We start from the raw sequence: 23,311 nt of genomic DNA, 5'->3' as shown, positions 1-23,311 counted from the left end.
GGTGTAAACGCACCCCCCAAAAGAAATTCATGAAACGCTGGTTTTTGTTCATTCTGCGTCCCAAAAATCGGAATAAAAAGCGATCAAAAAATGTCACGTGCCCGAAAATAGTATCAATAAAAACGTCAACTCATCCTGCAAAAAATAAGACCTCACATGACTCGGTGGGTCAAAATATGGAAAAATTATAGCTCTCAAAATGTGGTGATGCATAAACTATTTTTACAATAAAAAGCGTCTTTTTGCGTGTGACAGCTGCCAAAAATAAAAACCCGCCATAAATAGTAAATCAAACCCACCGTTATCACCCCCTTAGTTAGGGAAAAATAATAAAATTTAAAAAATGTATTTATTTCCATTTTCCCATCAGGGTAAGGGTTAGGGCTAGGGGTGTGTTGGGGTTAGGGTTAGAGTTAGATTGGGGGGTTTCCACTGTTTTGGCACATCAGGGGCTTTCCAAACGCAACATGGCGTCCAATCTCAATTCCAGCCAAAAAAGTCAAATGGCGCTGCTTCCCTTCTGAGCTCTGCCATACGCCCAAATAGTGGTTTATCCCCACATATGGGGTATCAGCGTACTCAGGACAAATTGCACAATAACTTTTGGGGTCCTGTTACTCTTGGGAAAATAACAATTTTTTAATTGTACGGCTGTACGTTATAAACTTCTGAGAAGCCCTTGGGGGTTCAAAGTTCTCACCAGAGATCTAGATAAGATCCTTGGGGGGGTCTAGTTTCCAAAATGGGGTCACTTGTGGGGGGTTTCCACTGTTTAGGCAAATCAGGAGCTCTCCAAACTTGACATGGCATCCGATCTGAATTCCAGCCAATTTTGCAGTGAAAAAGTCAAACGGCGCTCCTTCCCTTCCGAGCTCTGCCATACGCCCAAACAGTGGCTCCCCCCCACATATCAGGTATCTGCATACTCAGGACAAATTGCACAATAACTTTTCCAGTCCAATTTCTCCTGTTACCCTTGGTAAAATAAAAAAATTGAACATGAAGTAATTTTTTTTGTGAAAACAAAGTTAAATTTTAATTTTTTTTAAACATTCAAAAAATTCCTGTGAAGCACCTGAAGGGTTAATAAACTTCTTGAATCCGGTTTTGAGCACCTTGAGGGGTGCAGTTTTTAGAATGGTGTCACTTTTGGGTATTTTCTATCATATAGACCCCTCAAAGTGACTTCAAATGTGATGTGGTCCGTAAAAATAAATTGGTGTTGTAAAAATGAGAAATCGCTAGTTAACTTTTAACCCTTACAACTTCCTAACAAAAAAAATTTTGGTTCCCAAACTGTGCTGATGTAAAGTAAACATGTGGGAAATGTTACTTATTAAGTTTTTTGAGTGCCATATCTCTGTGATTTAAGAGCAAGAAAATTCAAAGTTGGAAAATTGCGACATTATCAAAATTTTCGCCAAATTTCCATTTTTTTCACAAATAAACACAAGTTATATGAATGAAATTTTACCACTAATATGAAGTACAATATGTCACGAGAAAACAATGTCAGAATCACTGAGATACATGGAAGCGTTTCAGAGTTATTACCTCATAAAGGGACAGTTGTCAGAATTGTAAAAGTTGGCCCGGGAGTTAACGTGTAAACCATCCTTGGTAGTAAAGGGGTTAAGGCCATTTGTTCCCCCACAAAATATGAATAATTCTGTTTTGCCCTCACACAATAATAATAATGCCCTCTGTGCCCCCATGCAATAATACTGCCCCCTCATATTAATTTCCAAATTTGCCTGTCCATGATATTCAACTGCCCACATTTTGTGCCCAGCAACAATAATAACAGTGCTCCTGTGGTGGAGGCCCGGATTAGGGGGTGGTCCACTGCTTACCACGACCAGACAATGCAAAGACGAGATGGAGGCAGATTCCAATTGTAACAGGTCCGAGTTTATTGGCCTTCCTCCTGACGACCGCAGCCATACACCGCAGCATGTTTACAGCTCTCCGTTTCCAGGCCCGGGTACCTTCACCTTTCCTTCAGTCGTGATGACGTCCCTCGCGGATCTTTCGCTGGGGCTGTCTTAGACCAATCTACCACCAGCGCTTCACCTGCCCGAGGTCGTCGTCCAATCGGTACCCCAGGGACCTCGTCTGTCCTGCGGTCCGTTGTGTCAGGGCCACCCCCCTGGCTGTCTCTTCCTGTCAGTCCCCTGGTCAAGCTCTTCCACCATTCTCAGTCTTCTTTCCTGAGTCTTCTCCTCCTGAGCTCCTCCCGGGACTAGCCTAGCCTGGAACCCAAACCTGTCCTATTTATCCCCTCTCTCACTGGGAATTTCCCTCCTGGGTTCCTATCTCCCCGCCCCCATGACTAAGCAGTTTCTATAGCCGTAAGCTGATGTCAAGTCCTGAACTACACTCCCCCCTGCCATCTTGTCGTCAAATCTCGGTACTGCACTCCCTTTTCTGTCTCTCCCTGCTGTTACCTTTCTGTCATTGCCAATCTCCGTCTGTAGTGCACAAATCATCCTTTCCTACTTCCAGTCAAGTCTGTCCTTCAAGTCACCTTCCCCACGCTCCCCCTTCCTTTGTCTATTGTCGTCCCGACAATCGTACTCCCTACCTACGTTGTCCTAAAGCTTGTCCACAGTCTGTTGTCGGACTGGTCGTTGGGCTAAACCCGCCGCCCACGGGGGCCGAACCTAACCGGGAGCACCATGCTCCAAGCAGCCACGTGACAACTTCTTTCAGGTTGGCGAGGTCCACCCGGACTACTCTACGGCGTGTACCTTCCACTTCTCTCCCCTACTACTTCCTTCAACTATCCGGAACGCCATGACCGAGGCCTTTTGCCTACCAGGACATCGTTGGTGCCCGCCCTTCCATTTGGGGTGTCCGTGGTGTCGGGGACCTGACTGACGGACCACGGGCTGGTTCGATAGCTCTCGTCTCTTCGTCCTTCACTTAAAAAGAGTCATGGTCGGCATCTTCTTCACATCTACCTCGTACCCGGGACTAGAGTTGAGCGAAACGGGTCGAAAAAATTCAAAAGTCGCCGACTTTCCCAAAGTCGGGTTTCATGAAATGAAACCCGACCTTAGCGTGAGGTCGGCTACGAGGTCGGCAACTTTAGCGCCAAAGTCACGTTTCAAAAGATGCTTTAGCACCCTTTTTCAGCCAATCGGGAAGAACGGACACTGTGGGCAACGTGATGACATAGGCAGTGGTCACCACCATCTTGGAGAAGGGCATGCAAGTGATTGGCTTGCTTTGTGTGGCGTCACAGGGGGTATAAAAGGGCGGGGATGCCGACCGCCATATTACTCATGCTGATCTCAGAATAGGGAGAGCTGCTGCAGCTGCTGATTCTGTAGGGAGAGCGTTAGGAAGGCAAAAAGAAAAAAAAACTGCTTCTGCTGCTAGCGCTTTTCACTGTAGTTACTGTGCAGTGAAAGGTGAAGATTTTTGCTTTTGTGCAGCAGCGCTGGTGGTGATTAGCCTGCCTTTTAAGGCTAGCTGCATTGCTGTGTGCACACTGGTGTTCAAACTGATTTTTTAAAAGCAATCCAAATTGTATTGTTTTGTCCTCGTGAGGTAGTGAGCGTTCATTTTTTCACACACCGTACAGCGGTGTACGCTCCTCACACAGTATCGTGTAACGGCTGTTATCACGGCCAAATTGAAGCTATCTACGTGTGTGAGTCTGTAAGGAAAAGTCAAGGAGTTTGTCCATTCTTACAGACCTACACCTTATAGTTTTGTCCGTTTTTCAAACAGTTTAGTATATTTGCTGTTTGATTACATTCAAAACTAGAGAGAGACAGCGTGTGTCAGTCCGTATACAAAAACACGGATCTTGACAATTTTACATACACCGTACAGCAGTGTACGTGCATGCTCCTCTCTCAGTACTGTGTAACGGCTGTTATCATGGCCAAATTGAAGCTATCTACGTGTGTGACTCTGTAAGGAAAAGTCGAGGAGTTTGTCCGTTCTTGCAGACCTACACTCTAGGGAGATTCCAATTCTGCTAAATTCTATATACACCTTGTAGTTTGTCATACACTAGGCAATTTATGCCGGTCACATTGCGGTGTTATGGACACAGGGCCTGACAGAATCTAACTGTGTCCTGAAGTGTAGAGATTCCAATTCTCCACAGTCCTCTATCCACCTTTCTTACACCATCCAGAATCTGCCTGTCACATTGCGGTGTAATATAAACAGGGCCTGACAGAATCCAACTGTGTCCTGAAGTCTAGAGAGATTCAAATTCTCCACAGTCCTCTATACACCTTTCTTACACCATCCAGAATCTGCCTGTCACATTGCGGTGTAATATAAACAGGGCCTGACAGAATCCAACTGTGTCCTGAAGTCTAGAGAGATTCAAATTCTCCCCACTCCTATATACACCTTGTACCTTGTTTTACAGTACCATATAGTTGGTGGTTTTTTGGGTACATTTTCCCCAAAAATGAGGAAGTGTGGTGGAAGAGTCCGTGGAAGTGGGCGGGGGTTGGCAGCTGGTAATGATGGTGTTGGTGGTGGATCTGCTGGTAGTGGCAAAAGCAAAATAGCACCTAATGCAGGAGGTGTTGAGCCTGCATCATCGTCTGGCTCCACAAGGCCTCGAAGGCTCCCTTTTCTGGGAGTAGGTAAACCGCTTTTAAAGCCGGAGCTTCAAGAACAATTTTTGGCTTACATTGCTGGCTCAGCCTCCAGCTCTATCGCCTCCTCTTCTGAAGTTTTAAAAAATAAAAGCACTGAGTCGTCATTGGAGGTTCATGGTCATGAACCACACCTTTCCTTGTGTCCTTCACCCCAACCAAAATTGAAGGATGCGGCAGGCCACACTACAGATTACTCCATGGAGCTGTTTTCACATACCATACCTGGGTTATCAAGTCAAAACGTGAATTACCCAGGCCAAGATGAATCTGACATGGAGTGCACTGATGCACAGCCACTGATAGATGATTCTGCTGGTACATTCACTCAGAGCACTACATTGTCCTCGCAGTGTACTGAGGCAGAATCTGACCCTGATGAAACTCAGGTGCCCCTTCCCGCATACTATACCACCATACACGGTTACACAGAGGAAGGTGCACATGACATTGAAGAGGAGGTGATGGATGGCCCAATTGTTGACCCAGATTGGCATCCATTGGGGGAAGAGGGTGCCGCAGCCAATAGCTCAGAAGAGGAGGAGGAGCATCCGCAGCGGGCATCGACATCACAACAGCTGTTATCTGGCAGGCCCGGAGCAGTCCAAAAACAGGTTACAAAAACCAAAAGAGTTGCAGGACAGCTTGGCCAGACGGACAAAATAGCACAGCGTGCAAGGCCTCAAAATGTCTTCCATAGTAGGAAGAGTGCAGCGTGGCACTTTTTTGAACAAAATCCTAATGATCAGGCAAAGGTTATATGTAAGAAGTGCGCAAAGACCTTTAGCCGAGGGAAAAATCTGAGAAATTTGAATACCAGTTGCATGCTAAGACATTTAACCACCATGCACTTGTAAGCGTGGATGGACTACCAAAACTCACGTACCACATGTGCAACTGCTCCCAAAGAAGGTAGTCAGCAACACTACATTGTTTCCCCCCGGTTGGCACACCACCAGCAGCAAATGTTGAGTTTTCATCTCAAGGGCAAATCAGTCAGGGAATCACACTGTTATTGCAATGAAAGACTGAATCTAGGCCATCAGAAAGAACACCAACTCCATCACCATCATCAACCCTCTCTCAGTCCGCCATGTCCACCGCTAGTTCGACCATATGCAGCTCTCAAGTCCAGCTCACCCTACCAGAGACTATGAGTAGGACAAGAAAGTACTCATCCTCTCATCTGCGTACACTGGGTTTGAACGCCCACATTGCCAAACTAATCTCGTTAGAGATGATGCCCTATCGGTTGGTTGAAAGCGCAGCTTTCCGCGAACTCATGGCCTACGCAGTACCACGCTATGATCTACCCAGTCGCCACTTCTTTTCTCGCAAAGCTATCCCAGCCCTCCACCTTCATGTGAAAGACCGCATTGTACATGCACTCAAGCAATCAGTGAGTGGAAAGGTGCACCTCACAACTGATGCATGGTCCAGTAGGCATGGCCAGGGCCGTTATGTGTCCATCACTGCGCACTGGGTTAATGTGGTGGATGCAGGGTCCACAGGGGACAGCGGTGGTGGGACAGTGCTGCCTAGCCCACGGTATAGGAAACAGTTGGCTGTAGGCGGTCGGCCCTCCTCCTCCTCCAGAAGCGAAAGCTCGTCCACAGAACGCAGTCGCACGAGCACTCCATCTGCAGCTGCCAGTGTTGCACACGAGGTGTCCCCCTATCGATCAGCTAGTGGAAAGCGTCAGCAGGCTGTGTTGAAGATTATGAGTTTGGGCGATAGACACACCGCGGAGGTACTGGCCGACTACTTTCAGCAACAAACTGAGTCATGGCTGGGCAGTCTACATCTTGAGGCAGGCAAGGTAGTTAGTGATAACGGCCGGAATTTTGTGGCAGCCATAGCCCTTTCAAAACTCAGACACATACCTTGCTTGGCTCACACCTTGAATCTGGTGGTGCAGTGCTTCCTCAATAATTATCCGGAGTTAACAGGCCTGCTCCAGAAGGTCCGAAGACTGTGCTCGCACATCCGCCGGTACACTCCAGTTGTATGCAGAAGCTGCAGCGATTACTCCACGTTCCCAAGCACCGCCTAATTATCGACGTTGCAACCAGGTGGAATTCCACCATGCACATGGTTGAGCGGCTATGCGAACAGAGGCAGGCCGTAATGCATTTGTGGGAGGATACACGGGCAGGCACTTTGAGGGCAGACATGGAGTTGACAGGTGTGCAGTGGTCGAAGCTGAAAGACCTCTGTAAAGTCCTTCAGTGTTTTGAGGAATGCACACGGCTGATAAGCGCAGACGACGCCATCATAAGCATGAGCATCCCACTTATGCGTCTGCTCATGCAAACTTGAACGCACATTAAGGAGCAGGCGTCTGCAGCCGAGGATGATGAGGAAGAGGAGGAGGGAAGCCTTGATGACAGTCAGCCATTGTCTGCTCCGGGAACTCTCCTGGACGAGGTGGAGGAGGAGGAGGATGAAGATGGGGATGATTATTTAGGGGAGGAGGATGCTTCTCGAGAAAATGTTGGCATGGCAAGGTCTGGTACAGGGTTTGTGTGTGACTGGAGGGATGTGGATTTGCCAGAAAGTGCTCCTCCACCCAGCACTCGCAGTGCATCATTGACCCCGGGAACATTGGCCCACATGTCAGATTATACCTTGCAGATCCTAAAAAGGGACCCCCGCATTGCCAAAATGATGAACGATGACGACTACTGGTTGGCTAGCATCCTGGATCCAGGCTATAAAGGCAAATTCCAAAACATCATGCCACAGGAGAACCTTGACCTAATATTGGGTAACAAACAAGCAACTCTAGTAAACCGGTTGGTTGAGGCATTCCCAGCACACAGCAGCGGTGATGGTTCTCACACGAGCCGTAGGGGCCGGGGGCAGCTTGGAAGAGGTGTTGGTGGTGCACACATCAGAAGTGGCATTGGAGACAGGGGTTTCATGACCATGTTGTGGACTGATTTTTCAAGTCCCGCTCACACGACTGGTAATACTGCATCGATTGAAAGTGACAGGAGACAGCACTTGTCAACTATGGTTACAAACTACTTCTCGTCCCATATCGATGTTCTCCCTCACAGGTCATTCCCATTTCACTATTGGGCCGCTATACTGGACACCTGGCCTGAATTGGCACAATATGCCTTACAGGAGCTCGCTTGCCCAGCTGCAAGTGTGCTATCGGAAAGAGTCTTCAGTGCTGCTGGATCAATCCTGACAGAAAAAAGGACCCGTCTCTCGACCCAAAATGTGGATCATCTAACCTTCATTAAAATGAACCATGCATGGGTTTCCAAGTATTTTGTCACACCTTACCCTGATGACACATAGGTTGCCAGAAAAATGGCTTTCTTTGGTCCTCCTCTTCCTGGGACTTGACCAATTTCGACTTTAGCAGCAGGTGAATGTCCCACATCAACATATGCCATTTTGTAAACCTCCCTAACTGGGCTGCCTCCTCCCCCCATGGCCGGGGTCACCACCTAGCGCACGCAACCGTGCGAGTGCCATTGCCCTGGACATGTGGGTGGGCCGACTTTTGGGTGCGGGCACTGGCACAGGGTCCCTCATAGTGCAATCAAGTGTCTCTGACGGTGGGGGTGCACACCCGCCGTCAGACACACCGCTGTACTATGAGGGGCCCTGTGCCAGTGCCGTCGCCAACAAGTGGGCCCCCCCTGCTTGCTCAGGATCACAGCACTTGCAAAGTTGAAATACTTACCTCTCCCTGCTCCACCGCCATGACGTCTTCTGCATTTCCGGACAGTGATATTCTAATCAGAGAGCGCAATGACATCACGTCTGTATGCCCAGACTAGTACAGGGATTCCCTAGCGAGGAGACTTATTTGAGGAGACTTATTTAATTGTTTTCAATGTTGGGACAGCAATTTTTGGGGAGCACTATACTCTGGAGAATGATATATGGGGCCCACCATACACTGGAGCATTCCAAAGGGGGACATCAGACACTGGAGCAGCATTTACAGGGCCCATTATACACTAGAGCATTAGAAATGGGGCCCATTATATATGGAGCATTATTTGGGCCCATCAGACAGTGCAGCTTCATCCATGGGGACCAACATATACTGTAGCATTATGTGGAGCTCATCATGTACTGTTTCAAACATTATATGGGACCAATGATTCTGTATGGAGAAATATATAGGCCTCATTACTCTGTATGCGGTGGCCATAATACTGTATGGAGTAATATACTGTCCGTTTTAGGAGCTATTGGAGAATTTAAAATGGATATCAGTCATGAGATGTAAAAAGTGAAGTAATTTTCATTGTACTATACCGCTATTTCTCTGCCATATCGGAGCATCATGAGTTGTGCTATGTGTTAAAGGGGCGCTCTTTGGCCCAGGGCACATGAAAACCTGGAGCCAGCCCTACCCCCCCACAAATTTAGCCAAATAACCCCCATTTTCCAGTGCGTAACTAGTATTATGAAGTAAATTAAGTGTCAGTATCTAGTCCTAGAATCTGTTTTTTCTTGCCCTTAGACTTGCCCTTAGGTAACATGGATCTTGATGTTTCACAAGTCGGCCATCTTGCTTCCTGCCAAAGCTGTATATAAAGCCAGCACCTGTTCTGTTTCATTGCTTGAGTATTATGTTTTGGACTTTGTGCCTCTGCAGTCCCAAGACTGGACTTACTATCCCTGTTGGTCCTCTCTTAAAGGCGGAGTCCTCCGTCGACCTGCACGTCTGGATCCCTGCCTGCTGACCGAGTGATTACTGAACACTTGACTTCAGGAACCTCTGCCTGACTACACCTGCGGTGAAGTAAGAGCTCCAGCCAGCTAGTGTGTTCCTCCGCTCTGCAAGAGTCTGTGTCTTGTGCCCGCATTGCTCAGTGACTTTGAATGCTGTGTCGCAGAGTATCAACTCTGCTATTACCATTTATCTGATTGACTGAACATTTATCTGGACTTATATGCTATATTGCATTCAGATCATTAATACAATATTGCTTGCGCAACCCATTGTGTCTGCAGTCTCTTTGACCTAGCCACTGGTGCCCAGTTGTCTCCACTAGTATCGTGACATTAAGGTTGAAATGCTTCAGTAATAAGAATTGATGTTTTTGGCATTCAAAAGGGCACTGTAGGTGTGTTTCCTGTCCTCCACTCCCTGCCGACTTTGCTTCCCCATTGACTTGCATTGGGTTTCGTGTTTCAGTCGGCCTTCGACTTTTCACGGCAATCGGCCGATTTCGTTCGACCCAACTTTTGCGAAAGTCGGGTTTCACGAAACCCGACTCGACCCGAAAAAAGGCAAAGTCGCTCATCTCTACCCGGGACCTGTTACACACACTACTCATTATATCAACTTTTAGCATACTATTACCTCTACTTTAATAACAATAGGAGTTACTCAACCGGAGTAACCCCTTTTCCTTTGTTTGTTTTTTCTTTTTCTTTTTTTTTCCTTTCTTTCAACATAACATTTTAAAACAGAACATAAATACTCCCCCTCCCTTTAATATGAGTACTTCCTCTCCCATATCCCCGCTATGTCAGGAGTAAACAATCAACAATAAAACATGTCCCTTATCTTGGATGTTGAACTGTCCTCTTGGGGCCTTCACAACTGTGCAGCGAAATCCCGGAAGTCTGGGCCGTCTCCTGATAGCCGATGTCTCATCAGTAGTAAGGGGCTCCACAGCCGTGGAGCTCCCGGGATGCAGAGAGTGTCTCTAGGGGTTCTTTTTACGGGGGCTCGTGACCTTCGGGTTCAGCGATTACCGCTACCGTAGTAGCCGCGGGGACAGTACTCCTTGTAGTACGACACCAAGTCCCCCTCCCGCAAAGCCCGGCCGTGACGGATGGAAGTCACGTTGATATATACCTTCTGGCCTGTTGCGTGGTCCCGAACGAACCCGTATCCTTTGTCCAGATTGGTATACATGAGCCATCCCGTAGATCGGGAAGCCGCCATGCCAGCCTCCCCTCTCTCGTGGAGCATTTTCCAGACCTCCCGCTCCCTGGCCTTTTTCTTCTGTATGACCTCCGTGACCCAGACGGAGGGTCCGGTGTAGGCCTCGGAGTCCGGTGGGCGGGACGCGGCCAGGGTTGCGAGCGGGGCAGAGGCGGCCACAGATTCTGGCGGCCCAGCAGCCGCTGGGGCCAGGCGACGGGCAGGGGCAGCAGTGGTTCCCGGTGGGTAGGCCGCAGAGCCCGACAAGCAGGCCGCAGCTGACTCCGGGGGTGACGCAGATGCGGTCGCGGGGCAGACTGCAACTGGAGTTGCAGCTGGGACCGGAGTGGCGGCAGGCTGCGGTGAATAGGCCGCCGCCGCCAGATGGAACGTAGCAGGGACGGCCACAGGTGGGTGGCGCCGCCGGGCAGGGTGGCTCGGGGACGTGTACAGAGGCATCGCTCAGCCCAGCGGAGGCCGCAGAGCCCTCTGCAGCCGGGCCCACAAGAACGCAGGAGGCCGAGTGGTGGGGGCTGGTCGTGGAGCCGCCGGCCGAGTCGGGGGACCTCTCACATTCCCTGGCGCTGCGGCCTCAGACAGGCCACCCCGCGGCTCCTCCCGCAGCCTCCGTCCGGCAGGGCTAGCCTCCAGGCTCGTGGGTCCCGAGGGGAGGCTCCCAGGCGATGTCTTCAGCGGCTGCTCCCGCAGGGCCCGCAGTCGCTCCTTCTGTCCGCCCAATGTCTGGGGGACTGTCAGTGGCTCCAGAAAGCAAGTCTCCCAGCGGGATTCGACCTCTTGACGCCACCGCCATTCCAGGCATCCGTGGCCACGGCAGCTGCAGCGTCGCATCCCGTCTGGTGTACAGCAGTCGAATGGCGCCAAACAGCCGCAGCCGGTCTTCCCCCCCGGGCTACTCCCGCCCTCGGGTGGGGCGATGGTCGGTTTCTCCACCCATCTTCCCGGGTCCAGTATGAGGGGGCGGCGGTCTCCAGTTATACACCGCTTCCCCCAGGGGTGAATTTGAGACAGCCCAGTCCATCCAGAGCAGCGGCTAACACCTGGGCCTCTTCCTGACGTTGAAGTATCACAGCCATGTTGTCCAGCTTCTGGTACCGCCCCGGATCTTCTGATGACAGCCCAGGATCCGGAACCGAGTCTCAAATTTGTAATCCACAGGCGGGTAAATTTGTAATCCACAGGTGGGCAGCCCAAGTCCTTTTGAGTTCTCCTGGCGCAGGCCTGCCGCGGAAGATGTAGTATTAGCGGCGGCGATCTTGCCGACTACGCCAAATGTGGTGGGGGCCCGGATTGGGGGGTGGTCCACTGCTTACCACGACCAGACGATGCAAAGACGAGACGGAGGCAGATTCCAATTGTAACAGGTCCGAGTTTATTGGCCGTCCTCCTGACGACCGTAGCCATACCGCAGCACGTTTACAGCTCTCCGTTTCCAGGCCCGGGTACCTTCACCTTTCCTTCAGTCGTGATGACGTCCCTCGCGGATCTTTCGCTGGGGCTGTCCTAGACCAATCTACTGCCAGCGCTTCACCTGCCCGAGGTGGTCATCCAATCGGTACCCCCGGGGCCTCGTCTGTCCTGCGGTCCATTGTGTCAGGGCCACCCCCCTGACTGTCTCTTCCTGTCAGTCCCCTGGTCGAGCTCTTCCACCGTTCTCAGTCTTCTTTCCTGAGACTTCTCCTCCTGAGCTCCTCCCGGGACTAGCCTAGCCTGGAACCCCAACCTGTCCCACTTATCCCCTCTCTCACTGGGAATTTCCCTCCTGGGTTCCTATCTCCACGCCCACCATAACTAAGCAGTTTCTATAACCGTTAGCTGATGTCAAGTCCTGAACTACACTCCCCCTGCCATCTTGTGGTCAAATCTCGGTACTGCACTCCCTTTTCTGTCTTTCCCTGCTGTTACCTTTCTGTCATTGCCAATCTCCATCTGTAGTGCACAAATCGTCCCCTCCTACTTCCAATCAAGTCTGTCTGTCAAGTCACCTTCCCCACACTCCCACATGGTATTGTCTCCTATTTTTGCTGTAATGATCCCAAACATTAATGTCTCCCCATTTGTGCCCTGTACAGTAATAATTGCGCCCTCAAACAGTAATGTGCCCCATATAATTGAAGTATTACATGGCAACTTTTAATGAACGTCCATTCATATAATCCAAGGACCCAATTAATAAAACTGTCGATTTTTACTTTTTTTTAAGCAGTCTTGATGAGTGGGCATGGTGGATTCATACGCTCCTGATTCATGAAGAGATGAACAGATCTAAAGTGGTCTGTGGATTATCAGACTAAATGGTGGAGCAAGGGGCCTCTGACTCTGTTCCACCATAGTTGCCTCCTGAGGTTGTGGAACTAGATAAAAGTGCTACTTGTCCTGGAGATTTGCCATCTCCTCAAGAGTTCAGTAGGTTTCACCTATTTGCAGGAATCTCCTGGGTAATCCGGAAGAGTTAGTATGTGATAAAAGGGTTTCCTAATTGACCTATTCAATGGTTGTACATGTAGTGAAAGTATAACTTGAGTACCCCAGGAGAGCGGCTCTTGGTTCTGGCTCACAGAATGGAGGAAAAAGCTGCTAAGCCACTTTAGTATTCCATAAATTGTATTCCACTTCAATGTGTTTGTATCTGATGAATACCCCCATAAGGTTTTCAAAGAGTAGGTGCCCTCAAAACATTGTGTCATACAACAGCTAGAGAGCTTAATCAAGCTCTAACTTTGGACACACTAGGAGTATTGGGTTCCCACCTTACTTTTAGACCTCAGACTTCCATTTCTTTGCCCAAGGGAATCTGACCATTTTTCATCATTGTGTTGGATCAAATTTTCATACATTTTTTGGTTCATGTTTCAAATGTTACCTTCAGTGTGAGATCCATTTTTCTCCTTCACATAATTTTTTTTACCAAGCTTTTTACACTTGAAGTAGCAAAAGACAGGCCTCAGATGACTCGCAGATGGCATCTGTATATGTCTGTTCTATCATGGATCCATTGATTTGAATGAGATAGTCGATGTAAGACTCTGATCACATAACTGTGTTTTTAGAGGGGTGGCTTGCACGAATACTTTGCCCACCCGAAAATATGGGCATGCAATTAATCTCATAGGCTATCTGGCTATAATGAATATGGGTCCAATGGCCTTGTTACCACGTTCAGCATTTGGTCAGTATTTTGCATCAGTATTTTTAAGCCAAAACCAGGAATGGATGAAAAATGCAGAAGTGGTGACGTGTTTCTATTCTAGTTTTCCTCTGATTGTTCCTTTCATAATTTTGGCTTACAAATACTGATGTAAAATACTGACCCAATACTGAACGTGTGAACGTGACCTATCAATGAAAAGCACATAAGCCAATATTCTACATATGTTTGTTGTGTGGGAGTGTAGTCATGGGTGAGGGGCTGCTGTGTTCTCATGCCCTGGCACCTCACAAGTAAATAGTGTCCCATTTCCCTTCTGCTGTGGGTGTACTGCATAGCACTCAAACTTTGGCTGCAGACTTTTGCTGTCTCCATGACCCCGGATCCGCTGCACAGTCAATAGGGGTCACCCTATTATTTTCAAACAGATTAACTTTACTGAGCAGTACAAGTTCAATTGTTGTTACAGCACAATACTTTGGCGCAGATATGGTTCCTTCAGCCTGAGCTATCCCTCTCCTTACTGGCACCTCTGACACCTGGGATACTACATCCGGCTTTGCAGCTTCCATGAGTCCCGACTCAACTCTTATTTGCGATTCTCTGTACGACTTTCCCTTGTGGAAAGAGATTTAGGCACGCTTCTCCATGTCTAATTCGAGCCATAGGCCCACAGAATCCAGGAAGACTGCTGAAGTTTGTTGCAGACGTTCTCATGCTGCCTAACAGTCCATAAATGTTCGTGCCCTTCAGCCCTCTGTCCTTAAACTTCTGCTATCACTTCTGTCATCTAGTTACATCAAAACCTAATCAGGAAGTGCTCCCCTTTTTATCTAACTCTGCCCCCTCTCACGTTATCACTGTTCCCGAACATTTAGATGTTCCTCAACCTGTACTACTTACTGTAGGGATTCGCTCTGGTAAGTAATGGCAGGGCTGCAGTAACGAGGCAACACACAGGCTTAAAGTCCAATTTCAGTGGTTTAATGTCACGTTGCAAATAGCAGATTAACAGAAAGTAAGGAAAAACATAAATATACTCCGGCTTGGAGAACCACTGGTCCCAGACTCACCCCTTACACAGGACGGGCTTAACTAAGCGGTTGCCAGGTCCGCGGCATCCGCCAGGTGCCATTCCCAGGGTTGTTGAGAGTCTTGCTGCTATAGTCCTGCAGCACTGGGGTCCTGTATACAAGTTCAGGCTAAGTCCAGCCAAGTTCCTGTAACTTCCAGACCCACACTCACCATGTGCCAAACACCAACCACCATTACATAGCCCATAACCGCTCCCACAAGTGAGGTAGACATCACATGGGCTGATCACGTGACCATGACATCATCGCAGGTCCTGTCTTTAGGGAAAAACCCGGCCAAACATTAATCTGCTGGGAGAAATGTATCTCCCATCCAGTAAAACACCCTTTACTGTGCCACATAGCTTCCTCCTATATTCAACCCCAGAGGGGTGGACACATGACATACAGTGTACTCTGGATAGGGCATCTGCGTTCCCCTGTCTGCCTGCTCGATGTTCTACTGAAAATTTAAAATTTTGCAGGGACAGGAACCACCTGGTGACTCAGGCATTCCTCGCCTTAGCTTGACTCATCCACGTAAGAGGGGAATGATCTGTCACCAACCAAAATGTTCTCCCAGCAAATCGTAGCGCAATGACTCCAGTGCCCACTTGATGGCCAGTCACTCTCTCTCCACAATACTGTACCTGGTTTCAGCTGGGGTAAGCTTGCAGCTTAGGAAACTAACGGGATGCTCTTCCCAGTTAACTTCCTGAGACAGCACGGCACCGAGCCCTATCTCAGAGGCATCCGTCTGCACAATGAACTATTTTTTGAAATTTGGAGTGATCAGGACTGGTGTACAACACAGTACCCCTTTTAACTTTGTAAAGGCTTCCTCTAACTGATCATTCCAGTAGACCATCACAGATTTCCTCCCTTTTAAGCAGTCTGTTAAAGGCGCGGACAGGGTTGCAAAGTTGGGAATGAACCGCCTGTAATATCCCACCAAAGCTAAAAAGGCCTTTACCTGTTTTGTTGTGAGAGGACGGGGCCAGTTCTGGATTGCCTCCACTTTGTTTACTTGAGGCTTGAGAACTCCTCTCCCAATGACGTAACCCAAGTACCGAGCTTCCTCCAACCCTATGGAACACTTCTTTAGGTTGGCAGTTAGCCCTGCTTGTCGCAGAGAGTCTTTCACTGCCTGTACTTTTGCTAAGTGACTTTCCCAGTCAGTGCTGTACACAATAATATCGTCTAGATAGGCTGAGGCATAGCGGCAATGGGGACGGAGAACAATATCCTTTAATCGCTGGAACGTTGCTGGTACGCCATGCAACCCAAAGGGTAACACCTTATACTGGAACAGCCCCTCGGGTGTTACAAAAGCCGTTTTTTCCTTTGCCGCCTCTGTTAGTGGTACCTGCCAATAACCTTTTGTGAAGTCCAGAGTTGTAAAATACCGTGCCTGCCCAAATCGCTCTATCAACTCATCAACCCGAGGCATAGGGTAGGCATCAAACTTTGAAATGTCATTAAGTTTTCTAAAATCATTACAGAATCTTAGAGACCCATCAGGCTTGGGTATTAGGACTATTGGGCTGGTCCACTCACTTTGGGACTCTTCTATGACCCCTAACTGAAGCATAGTTTTTACCTCTTCCGAGATGGCTTATCGCCGGGCCTCAGGCACTCGATACGGCTTTAGTCGGACTTTGGCCTGTGGCTCTGTGACAATGTCATGTTGGATTAGGGAGGTGCGTCTGGGGAGCTCCGAAATAACATCAGTATTTCGGCTAATGAACTCCCGGACCTCCTGAACCTGTCTAGGAGGCAAAGTGTCTGCAATTTTGACTGCGGGTTGGGCTTCTCCTGCCTCACCCCGAGGTGATGGAGCCTTCTCTGTTATGATTGAATCACCGAGGAGGAAAAAACAAAACACAAGCTCAGCCCAGAAAAACAGATAGGTTGGAAACTAGCGGATTGCAGACCCCTAATCCTATCACACAACTAGCAGTAGCCGTGGAGTGTTCCTACAGTGATCCTAGACACCTCATCACAGCCGGAGATCTACATAAGCCTAAAGAGAGAAAAGGGAAAAACTGACTGCCCAGAGCAGACCCCAAAGCAATAGGCAGCCCCCAACATATAATGACGGTGAAGCAAGATGAAAACACTAACACAGATAGAAAGATAGGTTGAGCAAATGATGGGGCCCAAGATAACTAAAAAGGACAGGATAGAAAAGCTGCTGTCTGCAATCCGAGAAAACCCTGCTAAAAATATTACCAACACAACTGATAAGCAAAAAGGACCCTGAAGTCACTAGACTTCAAACCCTATATCAGCACTCACAATATTCTGGAAGCAGAGCAAAAGAGAACACTGATGAAGGAAAAAGAATCCAGCACACCCCCGGCCGGGGATGGCTGAACTCCAAAAAACAAGGTAAACAAAACCAAAACTAATAAGTTCAATAGCAGAGCAAAAACTTATCTTTGGGAAGCAGGAATCAGACTGGTCTCCAAGAATCCAGCAGAGAAATCACCAGCGACTCAGAAGGGCGTCGGCTGCCTTATATCCAGTCAGAAGTTCCCGTTACCCAGTCACCATCCACCTGATCAGGTGTTTGGTAATCAGCCTCACTACCTTCCTTCACCAGAAGAGGGAGATCCTCGGACACAAAAGATGAATGAACAGATGAGCTCACAACACTTCTCCATCTGAAATGCAGGCAGCGGACTATCCCCACCAAGGTTTTCTCTATCTTTCCATGGTTTAAGCAAATTAACATAGTAAACCTGTTCTGGCTTTCTCCCATCCTGGCTGGTGTACCTTGAAGTCTACTTGCCCCACCTTTTTCATGATCTTGTAGGGTCCCTGCCACCTTGCAAGAAATTTGCTATCTACGGTAGGCCAAGTACCAACACCTGATCCCCAGGGCTAAAGGTTCTTACCCGAGCCCCCCGGTTATAGACCCGACTCTGTGACTGTTGTGCTGCCTCCATATGTTCCCGGACTAAGGGTAGGACTGTCTCCATTCTTTCTTGCATTTTTGCAACATGTTCTATCACACTTTTGTGGGTGGTAGGTTGGTTCTCCCAGGCCTCTTTGGCTATATCGAGTAAGCCCCATGGATGTCTGCCGTGCAATAGTTCAAAGGGCGAGAACCCCGTGGATGCCTGAGGCACCTCCTGCACTGCAAACATGGCAACAAGAGATCCCAGTCCTTCCCATCATTGGAAGCTGCCTTTTTTTAACATGCTTTTCAAAGTCTTATTGAACCTTTCTACCAAACCATCTGTTTGGGGATGATAGACTGATGTGAGCAACTGCTTAACATTTAGCAAACGGCAGAGTTCCTTCATAATTTTTTACATAAAGGGGGTTCCCTGGTCTGTTAAGATCTCTTGAGGAATTCCCACCCGCGAAAAAATACCCATGAGTTCCTTTGCTATAAGCTTAGCTGATGTGTGGCGCAGAGGAATGGCCTCAGGATATCGGGTAGCATAATCTAGAACTACCAGGATGTGTTGGTGTCCCCTTGCTGACTTATTGAGAAGCCCCACCAGATCCATTGCCACTCTCTCGAAGGGTACCTCTATGATTGGTAAAGGCACCAAAGGACTCCGAAAGTGAGGCTGGGGACTGGTTACATGGCAGACTGGACAGGAATTACAGTACCGTTTAACTTCTTCATGGACCCCTAGCCAGTAGAACCACTGCAGAATTTGGTCTAGGGTTTTCTTTTGGCCCAAATGCCCGCCAAGTACATGCGCATGTGCTAAGTCCATTACCAGCCTACGATATGTCTGAGGTACAAGTAACTGTTCTACCTTTTCCCCATGGATTTTCTCCACTCTGTACAAGAAATCTTGGTGTAGCTCAAAGCGTGGCAGCACTGTAGCTGTCCCAGGTTGTTGGGGTTCCCCATTGACAAACAGTACATTTTCTCTGGCCCGGGCCAAAGTAGGGTCTCGGAGTTGCCCCGTACCGAAATTGTCACCTGACACATTCAAGTCTGACAACTCGGGTCCCGGCGGCAAGTCTTCCACCTCTCCAGCCAATACTTCTATGGGAGAATTCTTCCCCTCATCCACCAAAGGGAAGGTTACCCCTACCGCCAACACTTCTTCCTCTGGGTCACCAGGTTCATGCCCTACTTCTGGAGAATGTAACCTGGTTGCCTCTGGTGCCAGCAGTTGCTCCGCGGGTGAGACAACAGATGGCCACAGCATAGAAAATAAAGGAAAGTCTCTTCCAATTATCAGCTCATAATGCAAATTAGTCACAATCCCTACCTCGTAGCACTGCCTCCCCGCTGGCGTGCTGATCACCACAAGTGCGGTGGGATAGTCTTAAGTCCCCATGTATACACAACACCCCAATTTTCCAACCCGTATACTCGCTGGTTTGTATCCAGCTGGCTCGTACCAGGGTTACAAGACTCCCTGAGTCCAATAGGGCCACAGCTGGGTTGCCCTCCACTTCAACCTGACAAAAATGTTCCATATTGGGACCTTTCGGGGTGCCCATTGCACACATCGGTTCGGTTCGGCATAGTGAGACTGGCGGTACCCAAAGTTTGTGTCCATGGGCTCAGCCAGGTGGAGGCAATCAGCTCTCGTATGCCCTGGTTCCTGGCACTGCCAGCAGATTATGGGGCTCCTTATTTCCCCAGATAAGTCCTGAGCGGCCCTCCTGGGCTCCGCTCACCGAACCAGGGGTGGAGACTTAGGGAACCTTCCTTTTACCTTCCGGGGAGTCCCTCTCTGTAGCTCTTTGGTAGCCCCATACCTTTCTATGAGGTCTATCATCTGCATGGCATTAGTTGGGGATGCCTGTCCGACACGTGTCTGGAGAGAGGGGGGCAAAGCCCTCCAAAACTTATCAGTCACTATGCGGTCCAGCATGGCCGTGGGGAACAACACCTCAGGCTGCAACCACTTTCGTAATAGGTGCAACAGGTCATAATACTGGGACCGAGCCGGCTTGGAGGGGGTAAACTCCCACTGGTGTACCCGCTGGGCCCGAACTAACACATTTACCCCAAGACGTGCCAGTATCTCACCCTTGACGACCGTGTAGTCCGCCCTTTTCTCCATGGGTAGGTCCTGATACACTTTCAAAGGTCCTGGGGCCAGAAACAGAGCGATGATTTGTGCCCAATGGTCCCGGGGTAGCTTCTCCCTCTCAGCGACTCCTTCGAACATCTCCTTGTATGCCTCCACATTGTCCGACTTCTCCATTTTAGGAACCGCTTTCAGGACATCATGGATTCCCCGGTTAGTTCCTTTTGTCTGTGCTGTCATGATATGCTGTATTAATAGCTGATTGGTTTCCTGCTGCTGCATAGCCTGCTGTCGCATGGCCTCCTGCTGCTGCTTCCGCATGGCCTCCTGCTGCTGCTGCATAGCCTTCTGCTGCTGCGTAGCCTGCTGCTGCTGTCGCATGGCCTCTATGAGCGTTTTGACCGTTGCCTCTATTTCTGGAAAGTACCCCACCTGGATCTATGCCACTTGTTTCACCCAGGACATAGGCTGGGGTACCGATCAAAAATAAGCAAAACCAGCCTGGCCTCACTGCATTTGCCCGCATTCAGTCCACCAATTGTAGGGATTCGCTCTGGTAGGTAATGGCAGGGCTGCAGTAACGAGGCAACACACAGGCTTAAAGTCCAATTTCAGTTGTTTAATGTCACGTTGCAAACAGCAGATTAACATAAAGGAAAAACATAAATATACTCCAGCTTGGAGAACCACTGTGTAACGAATGGAAGCGGAGGCAGAGATGGTGAAGTTCACATTCGTTTTTATTTTTAAAGTGGAACCTCGGGACCACGGTCTGGGGGGCTCCGAAGGGGGCGTGACTAGTGAGCCCCGGGCACCCGTAGTAAAGCCCCTCAGACAGGACCAGAATGGAATACCCGAAGGACACAGGTGCTACCTCCAGTTAGACCCCAAACACGTGTCAGCTGTCCCAGCGGGACCAAAAGGGATAACAGTAGTCTGTAATGAGCCGGGTCCTGGATCCAGGTAGATGGTAAGGAGTCGGTTCCAGTGACGTTCACACAGTCCTCAGACACGGATAGCTGTTGGCGGAACGGGATGGCTATGAGACTGGGGACCTCCGGAAGTGAACCCTCAGGACCGCGACGACGAACCTCCCTCGGGTGAGCTGACCAGGTGGATCACCCCCTATACAGGGAGCGTTAGGGGCAGACCCAAGGGAGACTATTGCCGCGGAAGCTGATACCTGAGAACAGCCAGGAGAGTATGCAGGCAGGAAAGTGCAGGCGACCAGATGGGAGATGGCGACGGCCACAGGGATGGCTGCAGAGATTGCGGGAACGGCGGTGGACGGTAGACGTGAATGGCAATGGCGGGCGGCAGGAACCGGTACAGGACGAGACACAGGAGCAGGAAGACGGAGGCAGGAACGAACTGGATCTAGGAGGGAACACAGGAAAGTCACAAACAGGGAAGTCAGTGGAGGCCACAGAGTGGTACACAGCGCAGAGACAAAGAGGAACACAGGAGTGCGTGGACCCGATACCACAAATGATAGTCAGGCAGAGAGCATAGGGTGAGGCTGCCTGATATAGAGCACGCTGGTGAACTTCCGGGTCAGAGTGCAGCAGTACCATGGGGCCAGGAGATAGTACGCCAGGTCTAGGGGGCGTATCTAGCTGTACGTCTGTGTGAAGGAGCAGGAGCCGGCCACAGGAAGGATGATTGACAGGTGACAGCTGAGAGGGCGGAGCGAGAGGACAGGACATGCCGGAGAGCCCCAGGCGGTGTGGAGGCACAGGAGGCAGCGGGAACCGAAGGCGCCACAAGCAGTGGAGCCGTGGCATCGGCAGTTGGAGCGGCAGTGACAGGAGCCCGGGCAGAGGTAGTAGGGACAGCGGCGGTCGGGACAGCGGCCGCAGAGCGGACCAGAGCCGGGGAGGTGAGCGTGCCAAGCGCCGGGGAGGAGGTGAGCGAGGAGGTGAGCGTGACAATGGCTTTCACCCAGATGGTTGCAGATATAGCCAGGAAGCACAGGATACTGCTATGCTGTGGAGACAGAGAGCATTAGAAAATGCACAGAGACTGCAGACACAGCGCAGACAGGTTAGCATGAGAACCGGATGCAGCAATGATAGATACTCGTTGCTCCGGTGCTCTCCCTATGGAGGAGAGACCAGAAATAGCAGCCAGTGTGCTGCCATTGGTTAATTGTACTTTTTGAATAATGCACGCCGTCCCTTTAAGAAGGCAGGAGAGTGGGCGGGCGTGCCTTAATAGCCTTAACTACAGATCTCCTCACAGGACGCCAGGAGGTGGAGGCAGGAGGGAGGCCTGAATGCTGAGCAGCAGCATGAGATCCAGAGGAGGCTGGCTGCTGCCTAAGGACAGCATGTGAGGCTCGAGGTGAGTGCCCATAACGGAGGGCAGTGGCAGACATGGACGCAGCGCCAGGACGGGGACCGGGTGTAACACACTGGTCCCAGACTCAGCCCTTGCACGGGACGGGCTTAACTAAGCGGTTGCCAGGTCCGCGGCATCCGCCAGGTGCCATTCCCAGGGTTGTTGAGAGTCTTGCTGCTATAGTCCTGCAGCACGGGGATCCTTTATACAAGTTCAGGCTAAGTCCAGCCAAGTTCCTGTAACTTCCAGACCCACACTCACCATGTGCCAAACACCAACCTCCATTACATAGCCCATAACCCCTCCCACAAGTGAGGTAGACATCACATGGGCTGATCACGTGACCATGACATCATCGCAGGTCCTGTCTTTAGGGAAAAACCCGGCCAAAAATTAATCTGCTGGGAGAAATGTATCTCCCATCCAGTAAAACACCCTTTACTGTGCCACATAACTTACTGAATCTAATGTGCCCACAACTGCACTTTTCCTTCCTAACTTAATCCCTATATCCTATGCTACACCTTATGTTATGCTAAACTGTTCATTAAACCTTCCCTAAATGTTTTACATAAAATACATTATACATTCACCACATTACAATACATGAACTATACATATTAGTACCTATAAGATTAAATGCAGGTTCATGTTTTACATTACTCATTCAATGTACTACAATACAATAAAACCATATACGGCTGGGAAAAAGTATTTTGGTGCCCTAGGCAGATGAAGCCGATGGGGCCCCCACCACCATAAGGCAAAGGAATGGCTTAGAGACTAAGGTAACAGGACTGCATGAAAAAACACAGAGAGCTTTTTACTCCTATTAACATAAATGTACAAAAAAATTATATTCAAAAATTGTCAAAGACAAATTTAAATACAAATTGTCTTTATTTGAAAAGTATATAACACACACGTGCATACAAATACAGAACAACTAGTGCTAATAAATAGCATCCATAGAACAGTCGGGCAGCAATATAACCATATAGGCAATGGAGGGCACAGTTGTAAATAGATGCAGAGGTATCAGGAAGCAACTTTTAATCAGCATTCAATAATAAAGTGCATAGTGCAACCAATATTAGCTCAAGTATATCATTACAAAACCTGAGACGTCACCATCAATTGCAGGAAAGGAAAAAAAGGGGGCAAAAAATGATTTC

General features: G+C 49.2%; 1 protein-coding gene across 3 annotated transcripts in view; it reads left to right on the top strand.

Annotated features, from left to right (window-relative positions):
* NR6A1 (nuclear receptor subfamily 6 group A member 1) overlaps window positions 1-23,311 on the top strand; it is a 504,088-nt gene that overhangs the window by 81,164 nt on the left and 399,613 nt on the right. The window contains exon 1 of one of the 3 annotated variants that reach the window (XM_073590718.1): window positions 22,069-22,139. The exons of the other annotated variants lie outside the window; for them this stretch is intronic. The gene's annotated coding sequence lies outside the window, so the exon portion shown is untranslated. Of the gene's footprint in view, window positions 1-22,068; window positions 22,140-23,311 lie in introns of those variants that run through there. 3 annotated transcript variants of the gene reach the window in all.

The sequence above is a fragment of the Dendrobates tinctorius genome, unplaced genomic scaffold (assembly GCF_039654945.1).
Source record: "Dendrobates tinctorius isolate UK_male_01 unplaced genomic scaffold, ASM3965494v1 ptg000120l, whole genome shotgun sequence".
NCBI lineage: Eukaryota > Metazoa > Chordata > Amphibia > Anura > Dendrobatidae > Dendrobates > Dendrobates tinctorius.
Note: the sequence above shows the minus strand (reverse complement) of the source record. Positions and strands in the feature narration are given on the sequence as shown.